Consider the following 25,664-nt stretch of genomic DNA (forward strand, 5'->3'; position numbering starts at 1 on the left):
GAATAAGGGCAAGGGCATAATGCTCATTTCCAGAATGTTGTCACATGGTGAAAATGATACCAACAGAACGGGCTCGACGATGCGAAGGAGTGGACTTTGGTTTCACCTCATTCGGAGTTTACGAGCAAGAAGTGATAGTTTGTCTACCAGGGACCTATATGTGAATAAATATCTGCAAACAAGCCCCTCACTAAGAAAATTGAAAACACATTCGGGCAAAATACGCTTTTTGCAAAAGAAAACACACTTTCAGCCGTAATACAATGAAAATACGTCTTCTAGAGGGGAAACATAATCTAGCCCAAACAAGAGACGAAGTACATTTTTGGAAAATGAAAACGCACTCCGAGGTTTACGCCTCCACTTACTGACATGGCGAGGGAGGTGTCAACGTGCTGAGGATGACACGCTGGGCCCATGTGGAGGTGGGGCCTGCCTGGACCGGGGCTCGCCTTCATCCTCCAGCCTATGCGCAGCCGAGGTACAGGCTCACCCCGACGGTGATCACCGGAGCTACGGTCCACCGTTCGGGGCATGCGGCATACCCGTGAGATCGGCGCATCGAGTCGCATCCGTAGGTCCCCTTGGCAGCCGGCGAGGTGGACTGAGGCAAGGAAAGCTTCGACACCGGCGGAGGAGGTCGTCGGTCGGAGATGAAGATGAGGCCACAAAGGTTCCAGGGATCAATGGAGAGGTGGGGGAGATGTGCCGAGGTTTGGATTATCTACTAGTGGTGGTAGAAGGGAGAGGAAGGCTCGACATCGAAGGAATTTAGGCAGCGGACGGCGGATGGGATCTGTCCATGGGCGGGCAAGGTGAGCTTTTCGAGCTCGGGAAGAGGTTGGGGCGCTGCTGAGAGGGAGAGGAGGAGTTTGGTGAGCTCGGGGGGTCTCGAGGAGGCCTTAAATAGGCGGGCAAGGGAGGCTGTGGCCAAGTGCCACTACTCGAGCTCGACCAAAGCTCTGGCGGGCTCAACGATCATGGGGAGGTGCGAGGAACGTGACGAGGCATTGATGCAGGGGCACGGAGAGGAAGACGACGTCAGGGAGTAGAAGAAACGGATGGAGTGAGGACCGGGTCAAGCGGGGCATAGTGCACCCATGGCCGCTCATTGGCTAGTTCCGGCAAGGACGCTTCGAGAGGGGGCAGAGGGTCGACGACGACGAGAGCGAGCAGGGGAGTCAGGTCGGCAAGCCCGGACGCGCGAAAACCGTCGATGCCAAGCTGTCCGCTGCTCAAAATGCGTCGGATGCTGCGAGAGCGCGTGAAGCTCCATGCCAAGGCGGCAGTCACCACGGGCACTGGCATGGAGAGGACGAGGGAGTCTGACCTGAGCTATCTAGTGATGAGTCCCTGCATCATCAATAGCAACAAACTAAACGATCATCGTGCTAAGCTAATGGATGGGTCAAGTCAATCACATCATTCTCTAATGATGTGATCCCGTTAATCAAATGACAACTCATGTCTATGGTCAGGAAACATAACCATCATTGATTCAACGAGCTAGTCAAGTAGAGGCATACTAGTGACACTCTGTTTGTCTATGTATTCACACATGTACTAAGTTTCTGGTTAATACAATTCTAGCATGAATAATAAACATTTATCATGATATAAGGAAATATAAATAACAACTTTATTATTGCCTCTATGGCATATTTCCTTCAGTCTGCCCCTTGCACTAGAGTCAATAATCTAGATTACATTGTAATGATTCTAACACCCATGGAGTCTTGGTGCTAATCATGTTTTGCTCGTGAGAGAGGCTTAGTCAGCGGGTCTGCAACATTCAGATCCGTATGTATCTTGCAAATCTGTATGTCTCCCTCCTTGACTTGATCGCGGATGGTATTGAAGCATCTCTTGATGTGCTTGGTTCTCTTGTGAAATCTGGATTCTTTTGCCAAGGCAATTGCACCAATATTGTCACAAAAGGTTTTTATTGGACCCGATGCACTAGGTATGACACCTAGATCGGATATGAACTCCTTCATCCAGACTCCTTCATTCGCTGCTTCCAAAGCAGCTATGTACTCCGCTTCACATGTAGATCCCACCACAATGCTCTGCTTGGAACTGCACCAACTGACAGCTCCACCATTTAATGAAAACACATATCCGGTGTGTGACTTAGAGTCATCTGGATCAGTGTCAAAGCTTGCATCGATGTAACCGTTTACGACGAGCTCTTTGTCACCTCCATATACAAGAAACATATCCTTAGTCCTTTTCAGGTATTTCAGGATGTTCTTGACCGCTGTCCAGTGATCCACTCCTGGATTACTTTGGTACCTCCCTGCTAAACTGGTAGTAAGGCACACATTAGGTCTGGTACATAGCATTGCATACATGATAGAGCGTATGGCTGAAGCGTAGGGAACACCTTTCATTTTCTCTCTATCTTCTAAAGTGGTCGGGCATTGAGTCTGACTCAACTTCACACCTTGTAACACAGGCAAGAACCCTTTCTTTTCTTGATCCATTTTGAACTTCTTCAAAACTTTATCAAGGTATGTGCTTTGTTAAAGTCCAATTAAGCGTCTTGATCTATCTCTATAGATCTTGATGCCTAATATATAAGCAGCTTAACCGAGGTCTTTCATTAAAAAATTCTTATTCAAGTATCCATTTATGCTATTCAGAAATTCAGTATCATTTCTGATCAATAATATGTCATCTACATATAATATCAGAAATGCTACAGTGCTCCCACTCACTTTCTTGTAAATACAGGCTTCTCCAAAAGTCTGTATAAAACCATATGCTTTGATCACACTATCAAAGCGTATATTCCAACTCCGAGAGGATTGCACTAGTCCATAAATGGATCGCTAGAGCTTGCACACTTTGTTAGCACCTTTTGGATCGACAAAAACTTCTCATTGCATCATATACAACTCTTCTTTAAGATATCCATTAAGGAATGCAGTTTTGACATCCATTTGCCAAATTTCATAATCATAAAATGCGGCAATTGCTAACATGATTCGGACAGACTTAAGCATTGCTACGGGTGAGAAGGTCTCATCGTAGGCAACTCCTTGAACTTGTTGAAAACCTTTTTCAACAATTCGAGCTTTGTAGTGAGTAACATTACCGTCAGCGTCAGTCTTCTTCTTGAAGATACATTTATTCTTTATGGCCTGCCGATCATCAGGCAAGTCAACCAAAGTCCACACTTTGTTCTCATACATGGATCCCATCTCAGATTTCATGGCCTCAAGCCATTTTGCAGAATCTGGCCTCATCATCGCTTCCTCATAGTTTGTAGGTTCATCATGGTCAAGTAACATGACTTCTAGAATAGGATTACCGTACGACTCTGGTGCGGATCTTACTCTAGATGACCTATGAGGTTCGGTAGTAACTTGATCAGAAGTTTCATGATCATCATCATTAGCTTCCTCACTTATAGGTGCAGGAATCACTGGAACTGTTTTTCAGTGATGAACTACTTTCCAATAAGGGGGAAGGTACAATTACCTCGTCAAGTTCTGCTTTCCTCCAACTCACTTCTTTCGAGAGAAACTCCTTCTCTAGAAAGGACCCATTCTTAGCAACGAATATATTGCCTTCGAATCTGTGATAGAACGTGTACCAAATAGTCTCTTTTGGGTATCCTATGAAGATGCATTTCTCCTATTTGGGTTCGAGCTTATCAGGTTGAAGTTTCTTCACATAAGCATCGCAGCCCCAAACTTTAAGAAACGACAACTTGGGTTTCTTGCCAAACTACAGTTCATAAGGTGTCGTCTCAATGGATTTAGATGGTGCCCTATTTAACATGAATGCAGTCGTCTCTAAAGTATAACCCCAAAATGATAGCGGTAAATCAGTGAGAGACATCATAGATCGCACCATTTCTAATAAAAATGCAGTTACGACATTCGGACACACCATTACTTTGTGGTGTTCCAGGTGGCGTGAGTTGCAAAACTATTCTGCATTGTTGCAAATGAAGTCCAAACTCATAACTCAAATATTCACCTCCACGATCAGATCACAGAAACTTGATTTTATTGTTACGATGATTTTCCACTACACTCTGAAATTCTTTGAACTTTTCAAATGTTTCAGACATATGTTTCATTAAGTAGATATACCCATATATGCTCAAATCATCTATGAAGGTGAGAAAATAACGATATCCGCCGCGAGCTTCAATGTTCATTGGACCACATACATCAGTATGTATGATTTCCAGTAACTCTGTTGCTCGCTCCATTGTTCCGGAGAACAGAGTTTTAGTCATCTTACCCATGAGGCATGGTTTGCATGTACCAAGTGATTCATAATCAAGTGAATCCAGAAATCCATCAGAATGGAGTTTCTTCATGCGCTTTACACCAATATGACCTAAATGGCAGTGCCACAAATAAGTTGCACTATCATTATCAACTCTGCATATTTTGGCTTCAATACTATGAACATGTGTATCACTACTATCAAGATTTAGTAAAAATAGACCACTCATCAAGGGTGCATGACCATAAAAGATATTACTCATATAAATAGAACAACCATTATTCTTTGATTTAATTGAGTAACTGACTCGCATCAAACAAGATCTAGATATAATGTTCATGCTCAAGGCTGGCAACAAATAACAATTATTTAGGTCTAAAACTAATTTCGAAGGTAGATGTAGAGGTAGCATGCCGACGGCGATCACTTCGACTTTGGAACCATTTCCCACGCGCATCATCACCTCGTCCTTAGCCAATCTTCGCTTAATCCGTAGTCCCTTTTTTGAGTTGCAAATGTTAGCAACTGAACCATTATCAAATACCCAGGCACTATTGCGAGCATTAGTAAGGTACACATCAGTAACATGTATATCAAATATACCTTTCACTTTGCCATCCTTCTTCTCCGCCAAATACTTGGGGCAATTCTGCTTCCAGTGACCAGTTCCTTTGCAGTAGAAGCACTCAGTCTCAGGCTGAGGTCCAGACTTGGGTTTCTTCACTTGAGAAGCAACTGGCTTGCTGTTCTTATTGAAGTTCCCTTTCTTCCCTTTACCCTTTTTCATGAAACTGGTGGTCTTGTTGACCATCAACACTTGATGCTCCTTCTTGATTTCTACCTCAGCAGCCTTTAGCATTGCGAAGAGCTCAGGAATCGTCTTATCCATCCATTGCATATTATAGTTCATCATGAAGCTCTTGTAGCTTGGTAGCAGTGATTGAAGAACTCTGTCAATGACACTATCATCAGGAAGATGAACTCCCAGTTGAGTCAAGTAGTTGTGGTACCCAGACATTTTGAGTATATGTTCACTGACAGAACTATTCTCCTCCATCTTGCAGCTATAGAAGTTATTGGAGACTTCATATCTCTCGATCCAGGCATTTGCTTGAAATATTAACTTCAACTCCTGAAACATCTCATATGCTCCATGACGTTCAAAACGTCGTTGAAGTCCCGGTTCTAAGCCGTAAAGCATGGCACACTGAACTATCGAGTACTCATCAGCTTTGGTCTGCCAGGTGTTCACAACATCTGGCGTTGCTCCTGCAGCGGGTTTGTCACCTAGCGGTGCTTCCAGGACGTAATTCTTCTGTGCAGCAATGAGGATAATCCTCAAGTTACGAACCCAGTCCGTTTAGTTGCTACCATCATCTTTCAACTTAGCTTTCTCTAGGAACACATTAAAATTCAATGGAGCAACAACACGGGCCATCTATATACAACAACATAGACATGCAAAATACTATCAAGTACTAAGTTCATGATAAATTAAAGTTCAATTAATCAAATTACTTAAGAACTCCCACATAGATAGATATCTCTCTAATCTTCTAAGTGATCACGTGATCCATATCAACTAAACCATGTCCGATCATCACGTGAGATGTAGTTTTCAATGGTGAACATCACTATGTTGATCATATCTACTATATGATTCATGCTCGACATTTCGGTCTCAGTGTTCCGAGGCCATATCTGCATATGCTAGGATCGTCAAGTTTAACTTGAGTATTCTACGTGTGCAAAACTGGCCTGCACCCGTTGTATGTGAACGTAGAGCTTATTACACCCGATCATCACGTGGTGTCTCGGCACGACGAACTGTAGCAACGGTGCATACTCAGGGAGAACACTTATACCTTGAAATTTAGTGAGACATCATCTTATAATGCTACCACCGAACTAAGAAAAATAAGATGCATAAAGGATAAACATCACATGCAATCAATATAAGTGATATGATATGGCCATCATCATCTTGTGCCTTTGATCTCCATCTCCAAAGCACCGTCATGATCACCATCGTCACCGGCTTGACACCTTGATCTCCATCGAAGCATCGTTGTTGTCTCGCCAACTATTGCTTCTACAACTATCGCTACCGCTTAGTGATAAAGTAAAGCAATTACATGGCGATTGCATTTCATACAATAAAGCAACAACCATATGGCTCCTGCCAGTTACCGATAACTCTGTTACAAAACATGATCATCTCATACAATAAAATTTAGCATCATGTCTTGACCATATCACATCACAGCATGCCCTGCAAAAACAAGTTAGACGTCCTCTACTATGTAGTTGCAAGTTTTACGTGGCTGCTACGGACTAAGCAAGAACCGTTCTTACCTGCGCATAAAAAACCACAACGCGGTATAGTGACTTCTTTTTTATCTTCAGAAAGAACCATGTTCATTGAATCTGATTCAACTAAAGTTGGAGAAACTGACACCCACCAGCCACCTATGTGCGAAGCATGTCAGTCAAACCAGTCTCGCGTAAGCGTACGCGTAATGTCGGTTTGGGCCGCTTCATCCAACAATACCGCTGAATCAAGAAACAGCTAGTGAAAGCAAGAAATATGTATATACCCACGCCCACAACTCCTTTGTGTTCTACTCATGCATATAACATCTACGCATTAACCTGGCTCGGATGCCATTGTTGGGGAACGCAGTAATTTCAAAAAAATTCCTACGCACACGCAAGATCTATCTAGGTGATGCATAGCAATGAGAGGGAAGAGTGTTGTCCATGTACTCTCATATACCGTAAGCGTAAGTGTTATGACAACACGATTTATGTAGTCGAATGTCTTCACAATCCAACCGATCCTATCACCGAAAGTACGGCACCTCCATGATCTGCACACGTTCAGCTCGGTGACGTCCCACGAACTCTTGATCCAGCTTAGTGTTGAGGGAGAGCTTCGTTAGCACGACGGCGTGATGACGGTGATGACGAAGTTAACGGCGCAGGGCTTCTCCTAAGCACTACGACGATATGACCGAGGTGGGTTATGGTGGAGGGGGTGCCGCACACGGCAAAAAGCAATCAACTTGTGTGTCCTAAGGTGCCCCTACCCCCATATATAAAGGAGCAATGGGGGAGGCCGGCAGGCCCTAGGGGCGCGCCAAGGGAGGAGGAATCCTCCTCCTAGTAGGAGTAGGATTCCTCCTTTCCTAGTCCTACTAGGAGGAGAAGGGGAAAGAGGGAAAGGAGAGGAAGAGGAGAAGGAAAGGGGAGGCGCGCCCCTCGCTAGGCCAATTCGGACTCCCTATTGGGAGGGGGCGTGGCTGCCCCTTGTGGGTTGCCTCCCCTCTTCCCTATGGCCCATGTAGGCCCAATCTTTCCCCGGGGGGTTCCGGTAACCCTCCGGCACTCCGGTTTTCTCTGAAATCACCCGAACACTTCCGGTGTCCGAATATAGTCGTCCAATATATCAATATTTATGTCTTAGCCATTTCGAGACTCCTAGTCATGTCTGTGATCATATCCGGGACTCAGAACTACCTTCGGTACATCCAAACACATAGACTCATAATACCGATCGTCACCGAATGTTAAGCGTGAAGACCCTACGGGTTCGAGAACTATGTAGACATGACCGAGACACATCTCCAGTCAATAACTAATAGCGGAACCTGGATGTTCATATTGGATCCCACATATTCTACGAAGATCTTTATCGGTCAAACCGCATAAGAACATATGTTGTTCCCTTTGTTATCGGTATGTTACTTGCCCGAGATTCAATCGTCGATATCTCAATACCTAGTTCAATCTCATTACTGACAAGTCTCTTTACTCATTCCGTAATGCATCATCCCACAACTAACTCATTAGTCACATTGCTTGCAAGGCTTATAGTGATGTGCATTACTAAGAGGGCCCAAAGAAACCTCTCCGATACTTAGAGTGACAAATCCTAATCTCGATCTATGCCAACTCAACAAACACCATCGGAGACACTTGTAGAGCATCTTTATAGTCACCCAGTTACGTTGTGACATTTGATAGCACACAGAGTGTTCCTCCGGTATTCGGGAGTTGCATGATCTCATAGTCATAGGAACATGTATAAGTTATGGAGAAAGCAATAGCAACAAACTAAACGATCATCGTGCTAAGGTAACGGATGGGTCAAGTCAATCACATCATTCTGTAATGATGTGATCCCGTTAATCAAATGACAAATCATGTCTATGGCCAACAAACATAACCATCATTGCTTCAATGAGCTAGTCAATTAGAGGCATACTAGTGACACTCTGTTTGTCTATGAACTCACACATGTACTAAGTTTCCGGTTAATACAATTCTAGCATGAATAATAAACATTTATCGTGATATAAGGAAATATAAATAACAACTTTATTATTGCCTCTAGGGCATATTTCCTTCATTATGGTCATGAGAATGCTCTGGTAAATGTTCAGCCAAAATGAAGCAATATAAAATATACTTGCTTCAAAACGTGAAAATATAGACAGAAGCAAAGATTTGATCCTGTTCTCACATAGATCAAGGGCTGGGGCTGAAATTTGGAGGAGAGTGATAATATGAGCACGTGAAGAGGCATGCAAAATTTCAATTTATTTGGATACTCCTAGCTAGTACTTCCTTCACAATGGCTTCTGTTTGACAGAAACTTTGAAACATTGTTGAGGAAGAGTGGCTAGGCAAATAAAGTTTATTTTTTGCATGAGGCAATGATTTGGATGTAGAAGCATGCCCAAAAAGTTTGGGAGCAACTATGAAAATATAAGTGACAATTCCTTCACAAAGTGCCATTCAGGGCAGAATAGGATAAAGAATATTGATGGAATATTTTTGAACTAGGAAAGGAAGGTTTTTCACATATTTGAGGAAGATATGACCCAAAAAATTATGAGAATTATTTGGGAATTTTAGGAGTGACAGAAATATAGGTTGCTTCACAACCTAGGGCAAACAGGACTATTCCTTTAATAGAAAAATGAATTTTCCCTAGAAAAGGATTATGGAGTTGGGCTAGAATGGAAATGACATGATCTAGTGAAATTTTTGAGGATGATGAGTCACTTGGGAGAGGAAATGATGATGATCTCCTAGGTTGCAAGGCCATAGATTCACTCCAAAATAAAAATCAGAGCAAAAACCAATAAATCAAAAAGAAAAAGAAAAGGGTCAAAAACCAGGGTGTTCCAATCTGTCAGCCTCACCACGTAAAGTCCTCTTTTGATGGTTGTCGTTCGCTGACCGTGTTGACCAAGCCGCGTGGACAGCACCAGGCGGTGGACGATGGTGAGGCAGGGAACGATGTGGAGCCTGGGAACATGCGGAGGGTAGTACGAGGGTTGACTAGTTCGGCTGTGGTGTGAGGCTGCCGTCATCGCAGAATAACATGGGGTGTGGGTGAGTAGAGGGATGGCCTGGCCAGCGGTGGGAGTAGTAGGGGCGGTGAGGCCTCCGCGGCAGCACAGCCGGCCACGGGAGGCGGGAGCACGCGATAGTTTGGACGGCTGGAGCAAGAAAATCATAGGTTGAAGAAGCAGGATGACCGTTGGATGTTAACAATCCAATGGTCACTGGTGGTAGAATCATTTGTTGACTAAGTTGACAAAGCCCTGCGTACGCGTCAACTTAGTAGGGCCACAAGTCAGCCTCCAAATCTGGTGGGCCCCAACTGTCATGGGGAGCACTCGTTATTTTTTGCTTAATAACGAGGCACTTCCTTTCGTGCCAAGATATAGCTGGTGGGTCCCAGCTGTCATGGGGAGGATTCATTCTTTTTGGCATAATAAGAAGATACTTGCTTGCGTGCGGCCATGGACCATGTGGGTCCCAACTATTAGCCTCTTCATGTACATCCCTCTTCCGATGTTGTCGTTTGTTAACAACGTTGACCACGCCGTGCCGAAGACACCAGCGCGATGGACGACGGCGAGACCCAGGAAGGGTATTACCCAGAGGCGGTGAAGCCACATCAGTGGAGGGATGTGGGTGAGTAGAGGGATGGTCTCCCAGCGGTGGGAGTAGTAGGGAGCGGTGAGGCCTACGCTGCAGCACAGTCGGCCATGGGAGGAGGGAGCAGGCGGTCCCGCCGGGGTTGGATTTGGCGGTTGGAGCAAGAAGATCAGAGATTGAAGAACCATGACGGCCGTTGGATTGACATCCAACGGTTACATCTGCTATAATTGTTTGTTGACGTATATAATAAGTAAAATAATCTTGCATACGCGTCAACTTAATAGGCCCACAACTCAGACAATTCCCTATTTTTTTCAATAATTTACAGCTCGTTGCAACTTCTTATGCAATTTATTGTAGTCCATTTTTTTGTTGGCCAGGGCCAGGGTTAAAAATTTAAATGAAATTTTGCATATTTCGGTGGGGTCCAAACTATTTTTAATACCGAAATGTCGAGCCAGATTTAAAGTACTTTGAAGATATATTTAAATTATGTTAAATCGTAGTGAAATTGGAATCTGAAAATGTGAAAAAAACAGAAACTTGAAAGTAATTGCTGTCTATTTTCTATATTTACAGCCCATTTCATATTACCTTAAATATTTGCAGCCGTCTTGATAGAGTTGCAGCCCATCAGGGTGTAGAAATATAAGTAGGCCTGGATTGGGTATTCTTCAGGAAAAAAACTGGGCTCATTTTCACAAAGAAAAAAATAATTGGGTTGGTCATGTGGTGAGTGTAAAATATAAGCCTGGGCTAGACGGGCCACAACCTAGTTGAAACCCTGCTCCGTCTCAACAATAACAAAAAATACTGCTCGAGAAGCTACGTCCTAGGTGTCAGCCGATCTTGTGCTATTCTCTTGTCTATTGACTATATATGCTGACAATGTCATGGGTCCCAGATGTCTGGAAACCACTAGGAGGAAACATTTTCTTTTTCTATACACTGACAATGGAGTATATAAGAAAATATGAGGAACTTCCTTGCGTACGACCATGGACATGGTGGGCCCCTACTATCATCCTCTCCGTGTACATTCCTCTCCCGATTCCTCTTGTTTGTTGATCATGTTGACAACGTGAGAGGGTGGCGCCATGGCGAGCACACCAAAGCGCGCGGAGGATGACAGCAAGGCCTCGGATGTCGGTGTTTACAATTTAGGAGACGGTGGGGCGGCGATGCGTGCACTAAGGTGCAGCCAGCCAATGGAGGCGGAAGCAGGCGGCATGCCGGCGCTGGTTTGATTTTGGTGGCTGGAGGAAGACAGGACTGAAGAAACACGATAGACTGTAAAACCAGCAGGAGTACTTAACAACCTTAACTGAAACCAGTAGGGCACTTAACAACCATAGTTGAAAGCAGTATGAGTACTTATACAGGTTCAATCATACAAAGCACGCCTCGAACTACGCTACTTTGCCAATAGTTAACCAAGGGTGAGGCCACCAAGCCCCAGGACAAGGCCCAGGCACCACCTTGTGCATCCACAACCTTCTGAAAGAGGCTTCGTCTCGCAATGTGCTCAATAAATAGGATATTCGCTTTAGATCCATGGAAAATCATTAGCATAACCTTCTTTCCTATTCTCCAAGATGGATGGGCCTTCATTATTTGAGACCACCCATGAATAAGTATCTTTTCACCTCCAATGGGAATGGAGTAGGTCGACATAAACATCATGTTGTGACCAAGTGCAAGTCTGACCCGACCATGGTCGGGCATCTGTATAGGAACAATAGAACTGGGCAGTTTCTGTTTCAAGAAGATCACAGCTGTAAAACTGTGTATAAGCAAGAGTTTATGAACAACATATATAACAGAAAACAACTCGTACCATAAGTTTCTCGACACGGTTGGACCTGTTCAACGTGTGCAGCAGTGGCACACATATCCCACGTGGCCTTCCACCATTGAAACGCCCCACAAGGACCTAAAGACTATCAATAAAGTGTAGGAACTTGTGGATGTCGTCCCAATCAACTTCAGTGCCATTAGTAACAGTAAAGTTCTTATAGAATAACAAATGGGTAGCGTGCTTAACCTTGAAATAACCTACATGTGCCACTAATTATAAGAAATATTAGTTAGAAGTAGCATCTTGGTGAGAGAAGGGAATCACAAACCGTTGCTACTTCTAAAGTTAAATTGTGATTAGTTAGACAGAATTGGTGGATTAAGAAGTAATCGAGGCAATAAGCAAGAACCAGATACAAAACTAACATGGATGAACTACTGGAATGCCGTCAGGGTGGAGCGTCATGGTGAAGATGAGACCAGGCTCTGCTATTTCCATCAACATTCGTGTGCCAACTTTCAGTCTTAACACTTGAGAAAGTTTATCCAAGTTCGGCCATAAAAAAGTAGTGATCTTCTTGGTTCATGAACCCAACTCGGAACTTATATCCATGGCTTGTCTTCAATGTGACCATTAAACTAGTGTATTCAGTTATGGCAAGGCCGAACATCTTGAGTACATGTGTTCTGGCAGAGCAAGGAATGCACTGCAGGAAAAATAATATGAGAACACAATGTATTCGCTATACAAATCTAGAAATAATTTCCTCCTTCATGTCAGTGTTGACCATTGTACTAGTAAATTTTATCCAAATATAGCAATCCAAATTTCCAAATTAGTCGACAACATGTTCAAAAAACCCCACCCTCCCGGGTAGAAAAGAGGATTCTAGGAACATAATGTGCACATTTTAAAATCATGTGTTAGGATGGAAGGAACAAGTGTGGCATCTTGCCGAGGGCGCAGAAACCTGTAGGGTCCTCGCACTATGGGCACTGCAGATGAAATACACTAGATTCAGTACGAAGAAAAACGCATCAACGGCGGTGGCTGCCATCCTAGGATTACCCGCAACCAAGGGACTTGGATTTATCGGGGATGGATGAAGAATTCATACCTGGTTCTCAATGAGAAAACCCTACGCAATCGCTGAGAGGGGGTTTTCTCCGAACAAGCAAACGAGGGAGAAGGGGATTCAGGCCCAGTGAAATATTGCTGCTTCGTCCGTCCAACTTACTACTAAAGCTGGAAAGGTGTGGTTTTTGCGATTTGACGGCTCATTGGGCATTACTGCGGCTCTACGACCGGGGTGAGTCTACTGTGCAGTTGTGCACTCTAATTTGGTGCAGGGCACGTGGACCAGGTTGTCGGATGCCCCACATATCAGCAAAAGGAAGTAGAAAGGCAGGAGTAACTAGTTATACATAACTATATTTTTGACAGAGATACTCCCTCTGTAAAAAATATAAAATATTTTATATCACAACTTTATACATTAGAAAAATCAAGGGGAATATATATAACCTAATATGGGGGTGCAGCTGAGAATATAATACTCAGGTAGGCTCACGGTTCTAGACTTTAGGCCACAAGCCGGTGGGCCTGCATGTTTGGGGGGCCATGTGTTCTAACTCAGCGCATTTCATATTGCAAGCGATCGGTACGGCCCTGGTTTTAGATGTTGTCACAAGGCAAATACAGAAAATTGAATAAAGCACGACAACTGTTAGAATGAAATCGAACGACAGTTCATAACCAACAATGAGAGTTGCAATTCTATCAAGGATATCCTATGTGATAAATAATATTGTCGTACTACTTATACACACATGACACTTGTTTCACCCTGCCATATTATTACATCAAAATCGCTTGGAGGATAGATCAGTTCGGAAGTTGCGTGCTACTACTGAAGAATTTCAAAGTTGATTTGGACTAGCTCTCCTTTCTGAGAAAGTTCGATTTTGACATCATCCCTACGGAAAGATTTGATTTAGATTTGAACCTTGACCATCCTTTAGCATCAATCATCATGTGACCATCTGTTGTACCTATGGTATATTGAGCAGGTTCATTCACACCAAGGCTACGCATGGTAAGAGAAACTTAGCCACGGTCGCCCGGATTATTGAATGACTCCCTCGCTGCTCTAGGATTTCTTTGTTTACAAACAAGAAGACATACACAAACAGTTAGATCAACATAGTGAATCATGTGAAACAACATGGAAAGAAATAAGAACGAAGAACTTGGGCGGCCAATGCTTACCAAGAAGGTGGAGATGTCGGTTTTTGTAAGGACTTTGGTATATGCAGTGCGAACTGCAGCCCAGTATGTTGCTGGTGCAACTACTGGTTCCGTTGCCGCTGCACGGGCCGGAGAAGATGCAAGTGCAACTTCATGTGTTGGTGCAGGTGTCCGAGCTGTTGCTAGTGCCCATGCCCGTGCCGGTGCGACTAGTAGTGTCGCTACTGCTGCTGGAGATGGTGCTCCTTGTGGAGCTGGTGCCGGTGTCGGAGCAGGTGCCGGTGTCGATGCCCGATCCTCCAGTAGATCAGCCTGATCCTCTAACATGGTCGGTGCCCAATCCTCAGGTGGATCGGACTGAGCTGCTGCCGCTGTCAGTGCTAGAGCAAGTGCCATCGAAGAAGGTGTCGGTGCTCGATCCGTTGCTGAAGGTGGTACCGATGTGCAAGACAGCAATGATCGTCTCTGGTCTGCTATGATCAGCTTTCTAACTTGACTAGGCTCCATGACCTTGATCCAGTCTTTTTTCATTTCTTTTAAATGTGAGAAGGACTAATTGTGGCGTGTTTGTTTAACCAAACTGCAGTTCATCACAGGGCTTCAGATTGTACTTAGACAACCGACTGATCCAATTTTGTCCATTAATATAACTGATGGACAGTGTCTTCGTTACTGACACGACATAAGAAGTGAAACCTGCAAAAATAACCATCATAGAGCAAGCCAAACGGTTTATTCTGTGACGAATGTCACATCACAAAACATGCATCGTAAAATTGCAGCAAAAGTAAGAAAACATGACATCAAATCAATAAGATTTAGATAGTAAATCAATAAGATTTGCTTGATGTGACATGAGTGAATCCTTACCAGGAAATCACTATGTTCAAGTTCTAAGAAGAAGATTGATCGTCCAATTATGCGTGGCATGCAGGGCCCCCGCTTACTCCCACAAGCAAGACAGTCCAAAGGTCGTGACAAATTGTATGGACCGAACATCCATGGGACTGGAAATCCGGGTGGGTGTGATAAACCATGCAATGCATATAGATATTGGAGTGTAACCATAATTGATAAACCATCCTCACAAAAAAATGATCTGGATACTTCAAAATATAAAGACCGAATTGAGTGGACAGACATTAACATAGACTGTTCTCAGGACTCACCACACAACAAAAGCTGTTATACTAAACAATACAGGGTTCACACACACAAATCAAGTACTGAACAATAATACTTACTACAGACAAGCAAAGTTGCACTAATTAAACTCTGCAGACTATTTCTTGCCACTGACCTATGGGATGTACCCCGCGTAACTGACAAGGCCATGGACTTCATGAGAGATGTCTACCAACACCATCACCATCTCGTCAACCTTGGAGAACCTAACAGAGTGGTCTTTCCACTCATAAATATGACAATGAAGACAGTCCACATCACATTTGTCGGGAAGCTTTACAAGAACCACACCCTTCATAATTGAAGGCACAGCCAGGAAATTGTTGTCGTGAAGTACACCCTCGAGCACACGCTTGACAACAATGCTACAAGAAAATACTAGTTCACGACACGTGGCGACAAGGTCACAATAGCTGGATAGTTTAGCAGTAGAACTCATCCTCAGGTCTTCCAGTTCACACGGCATGACTTTGAGAACTTCATCTCCACCGCGGACCTGGTTCTAATTCAAACATAAACCAAATATTTTATTACTACCTCCGTTCAAAAATATAATATGATTTTCGATAATTTACTCCATATAATGCTACATATACACACAGAAATGAGTGAACAAAGACACTAGAACATGTCGTCAAAGGCATGAGAGTAGAGTGATTATTTGCAATATCCATAACACAAGTTAGTGAGGCTAATATACTCTCTTCAAAGGGAGCATTGATGTACATAAAGTAGTTGAAAGTAACCTATAAGAAATCAGTGTCAACCTCTCGCATGTTTTGGTCAAAAGAGGAATTTAGAACCGTCATTTGGCACACAAAAATCACATGCAAGATCACCCAAAAAGTTGTACTGCTAGAACTAGTACTGCGTGTTAGATGAAAAAACACGATCAAGATCGAGAAAAAGATCGTCAAGAAGAGATATTACCTGGACTTGCTTAATGAGGGATCCCGGAGAGGGGGCCTTGGATAGGGTGATGGCCTTGAGCTTGTCTGCGGTAGTCTCAGCGGGGTGCTTGTTCTTCTTTGTACCCTTAGCCTCGATGGTTTTCGCCAGAGCCATAGACATCACTTCAACTGGTGCTCGAGGGTCCATCAAGAAACTGTCAGATAGAAATAAAAGAAAAGAAACCATAATCACAAACCCAAAAGAAAAGAACAGAGTGGGAGTTATAGGATCAGTCTCGGGGTTGCAAGACCGAGCCTTGGACAGAATCAACACCATTGATGCACTCACCTTTCCTTCTTTGGGAGAGAAGAACAATGGCAAAAGCAGGTTGGTGTTTTCTTAAAGAAATGAGGAACTAGAGGATGGAGAAGCGAGTTGAGGTTTTCTTCAAGAGAGGAAGCTGAGGGAGAAGAGAGAAATGATGGTTGCTTCGTCCGTCCAACTTACTGCTGGAAAGGTGGGGGTTTTGTGATTTGATGGCTCATTGGGCATTACTGTGGTGCTTCGATCGGGGTAGTCTACTGTGCAATTGGGCAATCTATTATGGAGTAATTTAGTGCATGGCTAGTGGACCCAGATGTTGGATCTCCCACATGTCGGCGAAAGTGAGTAGCAAGGTTCCCGACGACTGTTGAGGAGGATCCACACGGTAGAGCGTATCCACTGTTTCTGAAGAAAAAAATGATTACAGCAAGCGTTTCCACTCTTACAACAGAGGAGTGCAAAACACGGCAGCCACTTGAAATTACACAGTGCTCCTTCTACTAGGCATGTGCAGTGGTTCATACATTAGTACTATATAATCTTGTGGCTAGTATAGTAAGATATGACAATAACAAATGATGTTGTGCGCATGTCAACTATGAACAATAATGTAACATACCCCTTTTTTGACTATCTGGTCGAGAATGAAAGGTGAGATCAATGTTAACAGAACTAGGTCTACAACGCACAGAGAGTACGGTGCTACAGTACTCCACAGAACATGAACCATATGAAGCACGAATCAGTGTTAGGCAGGGTGCATGGAGGGTGCATGGGATGGGAGCAAAAGTTCCCTTCTCGACCCACTTTCGGGTGTTTGGCAGAGTGCATGAAGGGTGCATGAGTCCACACTAGTAGGTTAACACAAATACACTAGGAGCATGCATGAAGTGGGGTGCTGAGATGAGCATGCACGAAGAGGGAACAACTATATTGAGATGAGAATGCAGCCAAACACACCCACACACTTTGTGCTACAGTTACTGACCTGCACCATCTGAGCTTGATCCAACGGTCATGTTGTGCCGAGACAAGGACATGCCCATCCATAGGGCTCCTAAACACCACCGAAGTCCCTCTGCTTCTCGAGGCGCACGCCGTTGGTGATGTAGGGTGCCACCGCTTGTAGAGCCCTCTCCCGATCGACGGGATCCAGCTCGTCAAAGACGGCGTCCAATGGCACGAATGGATTCCAATGAAGGAGCCCTGAGAGGGTTCGCCGGACAATGGTGACAGCAGCCCGCAACCCCTCCTTGTCCAGCTCCACCCCCACCATCGCGCGGAGACGGCTCATCTCCTTGGAGATATAGGTGAAGAAGGAGACCAAGTTAGGAAGCCGCAACCCGTTGAAATCAACGGGGTGGTTGAACCAGTTTAGCCTGACACCCGCCATGGTCACGCTGGCATGAGGCATTGCGCAGCCACAACATGTGTGTGGTAACATGGTCCACCAAGTGGTTGAGGCGTTCCTGGACCTTGTCACGATCGGCTCGCTCATGCTCCAGCCGGCTCGCCTGACCACCTATCATACCTCCCGCTTTCTGCAGCAACGCCACTAACGCATCGAGCATATTTGTGGTGGACGCCTGCCTCTTTTGAAGCTCCGTGAACTCCCACACATAAAGGAGGAGCATGGCACTCCTCTCCTCCTTGAGCTCACGGAGCTCCAAGTCCTTGGCCCTGAGCTCCGCATCCTTGGCCGGGAGCTCCTGTGTCAGGTGCCTCACCTCAGACTCTGTGATATGGTGCGCCACCATGGAATCGGGTAGAAGCAATGGGGAGAGGAAGCAAAGGGGGTGAAACGGTTGAAAGGCAATGCAATATATGAAAGGCTGAGGGAGCCAACTGAGGAGCGGGGTGAATCTTTTGGTTTTGACCATGTATCGGTGTACAAAAGTAGGGACTCTCCTTTTTACCCCTTTACTTGTGCACGGGCAGTCAGAGGCACGCGTCGCGGCCACACTTAGCAGGGCAGATGAGGGAAGCCGGAGAGAAGCCGAAGCACAAGAAAACCAAGGCGACGCCAAGACCAGAAGCGCAGGAGGGCAAGAGGGCGAGGTGGACTCCCTCGGCAAGATCCTTGCCGAGGTGGGCCCCCACAGCCTCGGCAAGAGCCTTGCCGGGGCAACTTGCCCAACACCAGCAGAGTGGTACATCTCCAACGTATCTATAATTTTTGATTGCTCCATGCTATATTATCTACTGTTTTGGACATTATTGGGATTTATTTTCCACTTTTATATTATTTTTGGGACTAACCTATTAACCGGAGGCCCAACCCAGAATTGATGTTTTTGCCTATTTTAGGGTTTCGAAGAAAAGGAATATCAAACGGTGTCCAAACGGAATGAAACCTTCAGGAACATGATTTTCTCACTGAAAATGATCCAGGAGACTTGGACCCTACGTCAAGAAACAAAGGAGGAAGCCACGAGGTAGGGGGTGCGCCTACCCCCCCTCCCCCCCCCCCCGCGCAGGCGCGCCCTCCACCCTCGTGGCCCCCCTGGTGCTCCACTGACGTACTCCTTCCTCCTATATATACCTACGTACCCCCAAACGATCAGATACGGAGCCAAAACCCTAATTCCACCGCCGTAACTTTCTGTATCCACGAGATCCCATCTTGGGGCCTGTTCCAGAGCTCCGCCGGAGGGGGCATCCATCACGGAGGGCTTCTACATCAACACCATAGCCTCTCCGATGAAGTGTGAGTAGTTTACCTCAGACCTTCGGGTCCATAGTTATTAGCTAGATGGCTTCTTCTCTCTTTTTGGATCTCAATACAATGTTCTCCCCCTCTCTTGTGGAGATCTATTCGATGTAATCTTCTTTTTGCGGTGTGTTTGTTGAGACCGATGAATTGTGGGTTTATGATCAAGATTAACTATGAACAATATTTGAATCTTCTCTGAATTCTTTTATGTATGATTGGTTATCTTTGCAAGTCTATTCGGATTATCAGTTTGGTTTGGCCTACTAGATTGATCTTTCTTGCAATGGGAGAAGTGTTTAGCTTTGGGTTCAATCTTGCGGTGTCCTTTCCCAGTGACAGTAGGAGCAGCAAGGCACGTATTGTATTGTTGCCATCGAGGATAACAAGATGAGGTTTTCATCATATTGCATGAGTTTATCCCTCTACATCATGTCATCTTCCTTAAGGCGTTACTCTTTTTTCATGAACTTAATACTCTAGATGCATGATGGATAGCGGTCGATGAGTGGAGTAATAGTAGTAGATGCAGGCAGGAGTCGGTCTACTTGTCTAGGACGTGATGCCTATATACATGATCATACCTAGATATTCTCATAGCTATGCTCAATTCTGTCAATTGCTCAATAGTAATTCGTTCACCCACCGTAAAATACTTATGCTCTTGAGAGAAGCCACTAGTGAAACCTATGGCCCCCGGGTCTATATTCATCATATTAATCTTCCAATACTTTGTTATTTTCATTGCCTTTTATTTTACATTGCATCTTTATCATAAAAATACCAAAATTATTATCTTATAACATCTATCAGATCTCACTCTCGTAAGTGACCATGAAGGGACTGACAACCCCTTATCGGGTTTGTTGCGAGGAGTTATTTGTTTTGTGCAGGTACTAGGGACGCGCGCACAGCCTCCTACTGGATTGATACCTTGGTTCTCAGAAACTGAGGGAAATACTTATGCTACTTTGCTGCATCACCCTTTCCTCTTCAAGGGAAAACCAACGCAGTGCTCAAGAGGTAGCAAGAAGGATTTCTGGCGCCGTTGTCGGGGAGGTTCGCGCAAGTCAAGATTTGACTCCCGACAACAAGCCATTTCTGGCACCGTTGCCGGGGAGTCTACGCAAAAGTCAACATACCAAGTACCCATCAGAACCCTTATCTCCCGCATTACATTATTTGCCATTTGCCTCTCGTTTTCCTCTCCCCCACTTCACCCTTGCCATTTTATTTGCCCTCTCTCTCTCTATCCTTCCTCGCTTTCTCTATTTGCCTCTTTTTGCCCACTTGCTTTTTGTTTGCTTGTGTGTTGGATTTCTTGCTTGTCACGATGGCTCAAGACAACACTAAATTGTGTGTCTTTACCAATACCAACAACAATGATTTTATTAGCACTCCGATTGCTCCTTGAGGGAGTCCTGGATTAGGGGGTGTCCAGACAGCCGGACTATATCCTCTGGCCGGACTGTTGGACTATGAAGATACAAGATTGAAGACTTCAGCTCGTGTCCGGATGGGACTCTCCTTGGCGTGGAAGGCAAGCTAGGCAATACGGATATGTATATCTCCTCCTTTGTGTAACCGTAGCCCTCTCCGGTGTCTATATAAACCGGAGGGTTTTAGTCCGTAGGACAACATACAATCATACCATAGGCTAGCTTCTAGGGTTTAGCCTCTCCGATCTCGTGGTAGATCAACTCTTGTACTACTCATATTATCAAGAATAATCAAGCAGGACGTAGGGTTTTACCTCCATCAAGAGGGCCCAAACCTGGGTAAAACATCATGTTCCCTGCCTCCTGTTACCATCCGCCTTAGACGCACAGTTCGGGACCCCCTACCCGAGATCCGCCGGTTTTGATACCGACATTGATGCTTTCATTGAGAGTTCCACTGTGTCGTCGCCATAAGGAAGGGTGTCTCGTCTCGTTGTTAGAAACAAAATTACCGCCGGAGGAGCCCTGGCTGTCGGCCAAACTCTCCGGCTTGGCAGTTCCATCCTGACCGCCTGTTCGGCCGCTGCACCGATGATGACTTCTTGGGTCATCAAAAACAGCCTCCACGTCAGCCCGGAATTCGCCGAGCAGATGGATCCAATAGAGCTCTCTTCCCTAAACGAGCTCTTGGATCGTATCGCCGCCTTGGGAGTCGCTACAGACTATGATCAGATTGGGCTTAAACCCGATCAGAGGGAGATTAATTCTCCACCGGTCACCCATTGTATTGCGGTGGTGGAAGAACAATGCGGCGATTCTTCTTCTACCCCGAGGACTAACTATGTCCGGATTCCTGAGCTCTCCGAGCCAGATACCCGTTTATGGGAGGACATCACCCAAGCCCTGAACCTAGAGTCAGGCAGCGGGCCAGACTCATCGGGCAACACTCCGGAATCCTAACTTCCAAGATTGGAAACTCCTCGGTCCCTGGGTCTCAGATCGGGTAGGGGTTCGGATTCAAATCCACCCACCCGCCCAGACATAAACGATCTTTCCCATATCAGGCAAGAGCCCCATGAAACAGTACATCACTATTGGGCCAAATTCCTCCTTGTGATGAACAAGGTTAAGGACTGTCGCGAGGAAGACGCAGTCTTATTCTTCTACAATAATTGCACGGACAAGGGAATCCTTAACGCCTTAAGTCGTCGTGAAATATCACGCTTCGCTGACTTGGCGTCCATCGTACGAAAGTACTGTGCGATGAAAAGCGCCTGGAAAACTGAAACGAAATTTTGGGATAATCCAGCTCGGAATATACACCCAGTCCGAAGTAAAAGGGTGGACTATCATAAGACACCCAATTTACTTACAAAGAAACAAAAACCCTCTACAGGGCATGGAACCGTATTGGAGGGATGACTTAACGGACCCTGCAAAATTCATAGTACAGTGGATACCATACCAACACACAGCCTTAGAGCAAGTTGGATACTCCGGCAGGTGGCCAAAAGTGGTGAGGATCTTCTCATCCCAAATGCCACAGAGCACCATCCCGTGGATAACAATACGGTATTAACAGTCTTTGAAACCTTCACATCAAATAATAGGCGCAAGCGAACACTCCGCAACCTCGCCGAAATCTGCCACGTGGCAGCAATGAATCCATGGAGTGACACAGCTATTACCTTCAATGCCAGTGACGAACCTAAATTCCAAACAACCCGAGCACCAGCTGAACTGGTCCTCAGTCCAATCGTGGACGCCTTTCGACTCACCAAAGTACTCATGGACAGCGGCAGTGGATTAAACCTCATCTATGAGGAAACTCTTCAAAAAATGGAAATAGACTAGAACCGCATTAAGCAAAGCAGCACAACCTTCAGAGGAATCATCCCTAGTCGGGAAGCACGCTGTGCTGGGAAAATCACACTAGATGTGGTATTCGGCATGCCGGAGAACTATAGGTCCGAAGAAATTACATTCCAAGTGGCCCCGTTCAGTAGTGGATACCACGCCCTTTTAGGATGGGAGGCGTTCACAATCTTCCAAGCCATACCCCATTATGGGTACATGAAGCTCAAAATGCCCAGGCCCAACGGAATCATCACTCTCGCTAGTGATCCAGACATAGCACTCCGCGCCGAAAACAAGACAGCCGCATTGGCCCTCGAGGCATTATCCGAAGCCCTTTCGGCCGAGGAATTAACTGCACTACGCTCCAAAGTGGACAGGGACGACGTGATACTTGACAAGAGATCCAAGTCCACCTCTTTTAAACCAGCGGATGAAATAGTCAAATTCCAAGTCCACCCAACGGACCCTACAAAACAGCCTCCATCCGGGCACAGTTAAACCCCGCCGTGGACGCCGCACTACGAGAATTTCTGCGCGAGAATGGGGACATATTCGCCTGGCACCCCTCGGACATGCCAGGAATCCCACGCAAGCTGGCCGAGCACAGCCTCAATATCCTAAAGGGATTCAAGCCGGTCAAGCAGGCCCTCCGGCGTTTCTCTGAACCTAAGAGACAAGCTATGGGAGAGGAACTAGCCAAGTTATTGGAGGCCAGATTCATTAGAGAAATAAAACACCTGGACTGGCTAGCAAACCTGGAGATGGTACCAAAGAAGGACAAATCCTGGCGCCTATGTGTCGATTTCAAGGACCTCAACAAGGCTTTCCCAAAGGATCCCTTCCCCCTCCCCCGCATTGATCAAATTATCGATGCTACCGTAGGACACGAGTCATTGTGTTTCCTCGACGCATACTCCGGCTACCACCAAATCAAGACAGCGGAGTCCGACCAAGCCGCAACGGCATTTATCACACCATACAGCCCCTTCTGTTTCAACACAATGCCTTTTGGGCTCAAAGACGCCGGCGCAACATATCAGCGCATGATTCAGACATGTCTGAAAAAACAGATCAGCAAAACAGTAGAGGCATATGTAGATGATGTGGTCGTTAAAACAAAACACGTCGACTCTCTAATAGACGACTTGAGGCTCACATTCAACGACCTCCGAACATACGACATCAAGCTCAATCCAGAAAAATGCGTTTTTGGCGTACCAGCCGGAAAGCTCCTGGGCTTCATCGTCTCCAGTAGAGGAATTGAAGATCCGGCCAAAATCCGAGCTTTGTCACAGTTGGCTACCCCAACAGACCTCAAACAAGTCCAGAAATTAACTAGATGTGTGGCGGCTCTAAGCCGCTTTATCTCCCGCTTAGGAGAAAAGGCATTACCCCTTTATCGCCTCCTTCGGTGCACCGAACACTTCGAGTGGACAGACGCTGCCACAGCCGGATTGGAAGAAATAAAAGCCATACTGGCAACCAACCCAATCCTGGCCGCGCCAAACATTGGCGAACTAATGCTGTTATACATTGCGACAACTCATCAGGTTGTAAGCGCGGTGCTCATCGTTGAACGAGAAGCGGACGGACATAAATTCCCTCTTCAAAAGTTGGTATATTATGTATCCACTGTCCTCACTCCATGCAAATCACGGTACCCACATTATCAAAGGATAGCATATGCGGTATTCATGGCATCCCGGAAGCTACTACACTACTTTCAAGAGTGTTCGATTACAGTAGCCTCGGAAGTGCCACTTAATGATATTATAAACAACCGCGACGCCACGGGCCGGATTGCCAAATGGGCCATTGAGCTCCTCCCGTTCGACATAACATACAAACCTCGGCGAGCCATTAAATCACAAGTATTAGCCGACTTTGTCGCCGAATGGATGGAAGCCGAACTACCTAAAGAGTACGACGCATACTCCAATTGGATCATGCACTTTGACGGCTCCAAAATGCTGGCTGGTCTAGGGGCTAGCCTCATCCTGACGTCCCCAACCGGAGATACCATCCAATACGTACTGCAGATACGGTATACAGACTCCAACAATGCAGCAGAATACGAAGCCCTGTTGCATGGTCTTCGGATGGCAGTCTGCATGTGCATTCAACGCCTGGAGGTGCATGGGGATTCGAACCTCGCAATATCCCAAATAAATGGAGACTTCGATGCCAAGGATCTGAAGATGACAGCCTATCAAAATGCCGTCCTAAAGATGTCAGCTCGGTTCGAGGGGCTCGAATTTCACCATGTGGCTCGGGAAAACAATCAGGCGGCGGATATCCTCGCCCGCATCGGCACAAAACGTGATGCAGTCCCCCCCAACATCTTTTTGGAGAGGTTGTTTAAGCCATCCATGGTATGGGAAGGGGACACTGGTAACAATAGTCTGGACCCGGCCAAAACGCCCGATACCGAACACGCTGACATAATCGCAGGGTCTGCCACCGAAATAACACCTTCAGCCCACGTAATAATGGCCGTCATCGCCCCGTGGACAGAACCATTCCTGGCCTACCTAACTAGGCAGGAACTTCCCGAGGACCAAAATGAGGCACGGTGCATAGTGCGGCGATCTAAAGCCTACAGGGTCCACGAGGGAGCACTGTATAAGAAAAGCACGACCGGAGTCCTTCAAAGGTGCATCTCCGAAGAGGAAGGGCAGAAGCTTTTGGCAGAAATTCACGCCGGACTCGGTGGCCACCACACCGCAGCCCGGGCCCTTGTAAGCAAGGACTTCCGTACAGGTTTTTATTGGCCGACGGCCCAGGCAGACGCACATGACTTGGTCCAACGTTGCACCGGTTGCCAGCTTTTTGCAAACCAAAGCCATATGCCACCCACCGCCCTCCAAACAATCCCCATTACCTGGCCTTTCACGGTCTGGGATCTTGACATGGTTGGACCCCTTAAAAGGGGAACCCACAAGAAAAAATACTTACTGGTCATGGTGGATAAATTCACCAAATGCATAGAAGCCAAACCTGTTAAAAC

Source organism: Triticum urartu, chromosome 7A (assembly GCF_056163025.1).
Source record: "Triticum urartu cultivar PI428250 chromosome 7A, HENAU_Tu73, whole genome shotgun sequence".
NCBI classification, from domain to species: Eukaryota; Viridiplantae; Streptophyta; class Magnoliopsida; order Poales; family Poaceae; genus Triticum; species Triticum urartu.